Source organism: Phycodurus eques, unplaced genomic scaffold (genome assembly GCF_024500275.1).
Source record: "Phycodurus eques isolate BA_2022a unplaced genomic scaffold, UOR_Pequ_1.1 contig_222, whole genome shotgun sequence".
NCBI classification, from domain to species: Eukaryota; Metazoa; Chordata; class Actinopteri; order Syngnathiformes; family Syngnathidae; genus Phycodurus; species Phycodurus eques.
Window position 1 is genome coordinate 59,596 of NW_026904219.1, and position 8,198 is coordinate 67,793.

General features: G+C 41.7%; 1 pseudogene; it reads left to right on the forward strand.

Moving 5' to 3' along the window:
• Window positions 1-5,017: 5,017 nt before the first annotated feature.
• Window positions 5,018-5,136, forward strand: LOC133398638 (5S ribosomal RNA; annotated as a pseudogene).
• The last annotated feature ends 3,062 nt before the right edge of the window (window positions 5,137-8,198 follow it).

Genomic DNA, 8,198 nt, shown 5'->3' on the forward strand with positions numbered 1-8,198 from the left:
TAACTGACAGCAGTTATGAAAAATCCTCCAAAAAATTTCTGTTGTATCTTGGAGACCTATAAATTATTAAAACAATAACCTTTGGGACACCTTTAAAAACAGAGATATTCAAAAGAGCTAAAATCACCAAGTATAATTTCTTTACACTGAAGTAATGACTTAAAAATAACAGCAATACCACCGGCTTTTTTTCCTCTTCGACATTTAAAATTTAAATTTGCTGGTGTTGCCTCATTTAAAATGGTATTACAGCTACTTTCTGTTAACCATGCTTCATTTAGTAACAAAAAGTCCAGATCATAGATTGCAATGATGTCATTAATCAACATTGATTTATTACCCAGTGACCTGATGTTGAAAAGAGCTCGTCTCGCAGATATAACTTGGGACAATGGTTTGATAGATTCACATTCTAGTCCTCACTAAGTTTGTAGTGCTACTTTTTTTGTGCCATATCTCTTTGACCCACTTTCTGTCCCTTGTAATTACAGGGATGAAAAATGCCTGATCTCCATAGGGGTCTGATTTATTCTGGAAAATACCCCGCAGATATCAGTAAGATTTACAGATAAGATTCTTCCTTGGTGGAGGAGGGGCCCTCCGCATCTTAGTGTTTTCAGGCGAGGGGGGATGGGAGGAAGATGTCCGTGGTGTGCGTTGGATTCCAATATTGACAATAGTCTTCATCCTGTCCATCACACCTAACAGATAATTTAGGCAAGTAGAGAGTGAGTTTTAGGTTGGGCTTTGCTCCAATGGGGCAGGGAGGGTTGTGGGACATTCAAGGTGCTGGCTCATCTTATGTCATTCGCTCCTCCGATTGTTTGGATGACGCTGATAAATACGTCTGCGACTCGTGTCTTCTTAGCTCTTGTTCGTCCGATTGTTTGGGAACAACTGCATCTTTTTGTCCTTCAGCCGTGTCAACACAGCCAGTGTTTTCTGTTCAGGCCGCTGAATGATTTTACATAGTAAATCATTCATAGTAAGCCAATAACTTAACCCCTTGTCTATTTAGATCGAAACCGTCTGCCTTGTAAAGATGTCTGCGTGCCCAAAAAATGCAGATATTGTCAATGAAACTCACAGTACAAACTTCTTTGAATCACTTATTTAATTGATTGAACCTAGAGATACATCCATCCATCCATTTTCTGAACCACTTCTCCTCACTCGGGTCACAGGCGTGCTGGAGCCTCTCCCAGCTATCATCGGGCAGGAGGCGGGGTACACCCTGAACTGGCTGCCAGCCAATTGCAGGGCACATACAAACAACCAACCATTCGCACTCACATTCACACCTACGGGCAATATAGAGACCCCAATTTATGCATATTTTTGGGATGTGGGAGGAAACCGGAGTGCCTGGAGAAAACCCACACAGGCACGGGGAGAACATGCAAACTCCACACAGGCGGGGCCGGGGATTGAACCCCGGTCCTCAGAACTGTGAGGCAGACACTCTAACCAGTCACCACCGTGCCGCCCCTAGAGATACATTCATCTCCAATCGTACAAGTGGGAGCGGTCTACCTCAGCCTTCAAACATTGCAATTTTGTTCGGAGATTGTAACGGACATGCTCCCCACAACCTGAGGTGTCACAGTGACTCCCCCACACCTTGATCAACTGCATTTTCCCAAGGGGCCCTGCTGTGAGACTTCCACCAGAAGTAAATTGGGGACTCTATATTGCCCTTAGGTGTGAATGTGAGTGCGAATGTTGTTTGTTTGTATGTGCCCTGCGATTGGCTGGCAACCAGTTCAGGGTGTACCCCTCCTCCTGCCCGATGACAGCTGGGATAGGCTCCAGCATGCCCGTGACCCTAGTGAGGAGAAGCGGCTCAGAAAATGGATGGATAGATTCAAGCTGATGGGTGTGGTCTTTTCTGGTCCTCAGTCCTATCCGACAGCCCCCGGGGTACTTACCCGCTGACTCCCGCTCTCTTGGTCTCTTCCATCTTGGTTGTTCGCTCTTCTCTTGCTATCAGCTCCCCGGCTACGGGGAGGCCTCTGGCCACCCTTGCCCTTTCTTTGTTTTGGGCACACGGCTCGGTAACCGTGAGCCTTGGGGATGGAGGCTCCCTAGCCTCCATGGATCGCTGCTGCTAAGCCTCCCGAACAGTTGCTGCTGAGCTACCAGATACGTTCCCAGAAAACTTCAGCTCTCTGAACTTGCTAGCGGATCCTGGAGCCAAGGCAGGGGGAGAGATGGTCATATTCCCCCAAGGAGGCGTGGCGAACAACAATTTTTTGCCTTCCACCTCTTTTGTTTTATTTTTCTACATCTTTTTTCTTCTCCAACCAAACCTGTCTCTGTGCTTCCCGAGACGACTGAGACAGGTCACCTCACTTACCAGCCAATCTACGTTCGTGAGTAACACACCAGTGTTTGCCAGACTGTATTATATTCGTTCCTAATAATTTCGGGGAAATTACTTTGCTTCACACAAAATCCCGATTTTGCTCTCTCTTGCTTTGACTCAACGCATTAAACACTCACATTCACATTTTTACCATTATTAGCGTTATTTTATGTCTTTAGTCAGACCCCTTTGTGTGTTTCCCTCTAGACCCCTTGTAGATGTAATTAAATATTCAATAAAATTTCACTCTTGGTTGTGTTTTTATGTGGGTTAAGTTTAATAATGAACCTCTGTTGTCTAGGACTCCAAATTTCATAAAATGTAGCAACCTTCAGATTATACAACTGATAAAAAGGTTTCTCGTCACTTTCTCTAAATGTTATACATACAGGAAGTCCTCGATTTACGAACGAGTTCTGTTCCTACGCTGCCGACGTAACCCGAATTTCCGCATAAGTCGGATTTCACCGTTAAAGTCGAAATTAAGTCGAAATACTTCTAGTATTCAACAGGTATTGTCCCACGTGATTGTGACAGCAAGCTCAGTGTGTGTGGGCGTGTGCGTCGATGTGTGAGTGAGACGGGACTGAGCAGGCATCATCCGGTGGAACTGTGAAGGAGGAAGTAGTGCTCGTAACTGTGTACAGTGGCAAGAGTAGTGACGGCAACCGGGGAAGAGTAGCGATTAGCGGAGGACCCATTGACGTTGAATGTGCAGAGGAGCTAATAAAGCCATTAAAGCACCAAATCGATGCTTCATGTCTTTATAGTTGCCGCCACCCAGCTCAGCTGTGCAATGAGAGAAGGGAGTTAACCCCTGCGTCTCCCGACCATGGTCAGGTGACCGTAGCAGGAAAGGTTAACACTTCGTATAAAGAAACTAAAATACATTAAAATAAAAAAATAAGATTCTGTACTTACCATTACTATTGAGAGTGTGCAAAAGGAGGGCGAAAAAGGCAATGATGCTCCTGGCGCACAAACACAGACAAGCACTATGCACTAGCTAAGCAGAAACGCTATGATGCTGGGTACAAAATGGCGGTCGAAACGTCGTAGGTCGAGTGCATCGTAACTCGAGGACTTCCTGTATAAAAAGTGACGTGGTGTCCTCTACGAGACAACATTTTTTTGATTTTAATAGTAAAAACATGAATCGGACTAACCCGGAAGTGAACGCTGGTGTTTAGTTTCCTTTCTTTTGCAAATTAATTAAATTTTCATTTCAACCAATATACGCTCCAAGATCAATGAAATCTCGCCTCAGTACGTCTGCTGCTTGAGAACATCCAGGGCCCCTGTGTATGATGACAGATTTCACAGTTGGGTGTTGATTATCGATCTCCAGGATTTTTTTTTAGAGATATCAGACACCATGTCATTGGTAAAACACCGTACTTTGGTCTTCTTCTCACAACAAAAACGTTTCCCATCCTTCACCAGCTCCATCACCAACTATAAATGTTTGGAGTGCAATTTTTTTCTTGTATGATTGAGTTTCATACCTTTCTGTGGTGGTGGCCAGGGTCTTGTAAAAGTGGCTCAAATCTATTGGGAAGTCTGATGTCAATGTTTTGCATTGACTTGCGTCCTTTTTTCTTGCCCTTCGCTGTAGCGACCGTCCTCGGCCGCTCACTCGGGGTTGAAGCAGCTCGCAACGCAGGCCAGCCGGATTCCTCGGTAATCTGCTGGTGTTGTGTCCTCCCTTTTAGATGTCCCATATGTTTGGGCTTTGCTCCCAGTAAATTCCAGGGAGAACTGATGGATGGTCCATTACCATATCCACAGTCCACATCCATCCTCTTTGTTGAGCTATGTGGCTGCAGGTTATCACACACACATCGGTACAGTCGTTTCATTCCCTGACTGTCCATTTACATCCACATACACTTCAAGATGGTGGATTTTTGTTTCCAGAATTGACATCCTCTGCAGCAGTCCGCGATCGTCCTCAGTGGAAAAGGGAGGCATCTTGATTGCTGGTATTTTTGCTAATAGCAGGCTTGTGCTAATTAGCAGGCCACGCTCAGGGTAGAGGGTATCAGAAAGTATTGGAATATGGCAACAAAAAAAGTACAGTCCCACAGGTTTAAAAATATCCAGGAATCGCTGCTTCTAAAAAAAAATGTAAGAAGAAAAACAAGCTTATCAATAAGAAAAACTGTAAACAGAAGCGAAGCAAGCAGAGCGAGCAAAAAAAAGTGTGTGCACTGTACGAGAGAGAGAATTAGAAGGTATCACAACCACTTACGAAAACAAGAAACTGTATTTGGAAGGAGATAGTGGAGAAGTCTATCTATGGCGAGCAGATATGACATTTAAAAGCAAAATTTAACTAATACGGAATCAACATTATAAATATCAACAATGTCTGTGTTATTAGTTACATTTTCAGGATATAGTGAGGATAAGCGGTACAGAAAATGGATGATATCTGTAATCACACATTTGTAGTGTTGAGAATGAGTTTGCATCATCCACACAAAAAAATCTAAAATAGACCAGCCAACAATTGGAGAATAAAGATGACGCGATCCGCTCGAGATATTTTTAAGCGAAATATATAAATATAATATATTTATAAAATATAAATATAAAAATAAAATATGATATTTTTTAAATATAAAATGTTGCTTTTCAGGTAACCATGTGGCTTACGGCCATACTACCCTGAGAACGCCCGATCTCGTCCGATCTCGGAAGCTCAGCAGGGGCGGGCCTGGTTATTTCTTGGCTGGGAGACCGCCTGGGAATACCAGGTGCTGTAAGCTTTTTCACTTTAGATTCTCGTGGAATCGTTTTCTTATCGGTGGTTGACCAAAATATAATGCAGTCATTCTCTCTCTTATGACTTACCGTCTCTTTATTAGGAGACAGAATCTTCACGTACCTTTTTTAAACATCCCTTTTCTCCTTTTCCGACAGTAAAAAAAAACAAACATCTATACACACATATATCGATATTTTTATATCTATATATATGTATATATATATATATATATATATATATATATATATTAGTATCACGTGATACGTCACAATTTTATCACATCAGTGCTTTTAATTGGCTCGAGGCTAAGGATACGAAGGTATGGATTTTTAAATGATACATAATTATTGCAGATTATTGTGTGGACCTCAAAGCCACGGTTTATGAACCCGAACCACTTCCGAGGAATACATTACAGTCGAGTGAATGGCAGTATTAGTAGGAGTACATTAGATAGAGTAAATTCAATCAGAATCAGCAGAATCAAAATCAGAATTCTCTTTATTTGCCGAGTATGTCAGAAACATTCAAGGAATTTGTCTCCGGTTGTTGGAGACCCTCTCGTGCGACAACGGACAGCCATTTGACAGAAAATACTTTGGAGACATAATCACATTAGACCAAAGTACGGAGAGTCACTGAGCAATGAAAGGTTACCGGTAATATGGTCATGTCGATGCAAATTTGTGTTATTTTTTTTACAATTGTGCAAATGATGCAGAGTCCTCTAGCAATTTAGAGCAATTTGAAATGACTGATCGAGCAATAATCTGGTACAGTGACAATTGTGCAAAATGGGCAGAGACTTTGAGAAATTTAAGCAGTATAAAGTGAATCGTAGTGCGAAAATCTGGAACAGTGTCCATTGTGCAAATGGTGCAGATATTTCTCAAGCACATGAGTGGCCCGTATTGGTCAACAACAGATATGCAAATTGTGCAGAGTGGCGAGACTACTACAGTGAATGCACGAATAATGTATAGTTGGCCCGACAGAGATGGGACAACAATCTCAAGACAAATTGGCAGCATGTTACAATGCAATTGTAAGTGAACTGTTTAAGAAGTTAACGGCAAGCGGGACGAAGGTTTTGGAATGTCTGCTAGTTTTAGTTTGCATTGTTCGATAGCATTACCTGGGGGAAGGAGCTGGAAGAAGACAATTATATATTACTCGTGCACTCACTGTAGTAGTCTCCCCACGCTGCACTATTTGCATATCTGTTGTTGACCAATACTGGCCACTCATGCTAGTCGCATCTGCTCCAATTGCACACTGATTGAAGAGAATCTGCAACATTTGCACAATAAACATTGTCCCAGATTATCGCACGACTCGCTTGAAGTCTCTGCGCCCTTTGCACAATGGTCATTTCACCGGACTATTGCAATATTAGTCTTTCGAACTGCTCTAAATGCTAGAGGACTCTGCATCTTTTTGCACAATTGTCAAAATAAAATGTACTGGCATTACCAGATAACTAGCAACCCTTAATTGCTCAGTGACTGTTTTTTGTCAATGTCTTTATGTCTCAAAAGTGTTCTCTGTCAATTGACTGTCTGTTGTCGTACGAGAGCGGCTCCAAATACCAGAGACAAATTCCTTGTGTGTTTTTTGGAAATTCATGGCAAATCAAGATGATTATGTTTCTGAAGAGTTGGTGACCAGGATGTGGAGGGTCGAAGAGGATTTTGCATGCTCTTGTCTGAGTTTTGGCAGCGTGCAAGTTCTCAAATTCTCTTGTGTGTTTACTTTTCAAAATCTATGATCTGATCACACATTTGTAGTGTTGAGAATGAGTTTGCATCATCCACACAAAAAAATCCAAAATAGACCAGCTAACAATTGGAGAATAAAGATGACGTGTTCCGCTCGAGATATTTTGAAGCGAAATATGATATTTTTTAAATATAAAAAGTAACCATTTTATATTTCAGGTAACCATGTGGCTAACGGCCATACTACCCTGAGAATGCCCGATCTCTGAAGCTAAGAAGGGGCGTGCCTGGTTAGGACTTGGATGGGCGACCCCCTGGGGGTACCAGGTGCTGTAAGCTTTTTCACTTTAGATTCTCGTGGAATCGTTTTCTTATCGGTGGTTGACCCAAATTATAATGCAGTCATTCTCTCTCTTATGACTTACCGTCTCTTTATTAGGAGACAGAATCTTCACGTACCTTTTTTAAACGTTCCGTTTCTCCGTTTCCGACAGTAAAAAAAAAATCTATACACACATATATATATATATATATATATATATATATATATATATATATATATATATTAGTATCACGTGATACGTCACAATTTTATCACATCAGTGTTTTTAATTGGCTCGAGGCTAAGGATACGAAGGTATGGATTTTTAAATGATATGTAATTATTGCACATTATTGTGTGGATCTCAAAGCCACGGTTTATGAACCCGAACCACTTCCGAGGAATACATTACAGTCGAGTGAATGGCAGTATTAGTTGGAGTAGATGAGTGTTGGATTTATTTTACCCAACATTATAAAAAATAGACACAAAAAGGAATGAAGACGCTGGTTTCTTTTTCTCATGAGGAGGGCGGATGGGAGATTGTTCAGATTACAGCCTCTCAACACGCTCTAACAATCTCTCCCGTCGCTCCTGCATTTATTTGAAAATAGGGAGGTTTCTCAGTTTACAAGACATAACGTACTCAGCTCCAAGACACAACACACTAAGGGTCGGGTTTCAAGGTGAAAACATGGGACCAACACCTGCCACGTCCCGGCCACGTCCTTCTCTCTGATGATTCCTGCTGAGTCATCTTCTTGAAGGCGAGACATCTTCCTTTATCAAAATCGTCCATCATACTAATGCAAGCTGAGCAAATAAATGATAACTTCTACAATATATTTAACATTTCCCCCCTGTTTATCATGTATTTGCACAAATTCTCATATCATTTTACAGTCACTTCATTTCGATTTTTTAACTGTAGAATCATTTTTATGAAACAAATACATTTACACTCAGAGTAAACCTGTCATCCATGAATGTTGTAGTTTAAACATCGTAATCACATCTGCTCCA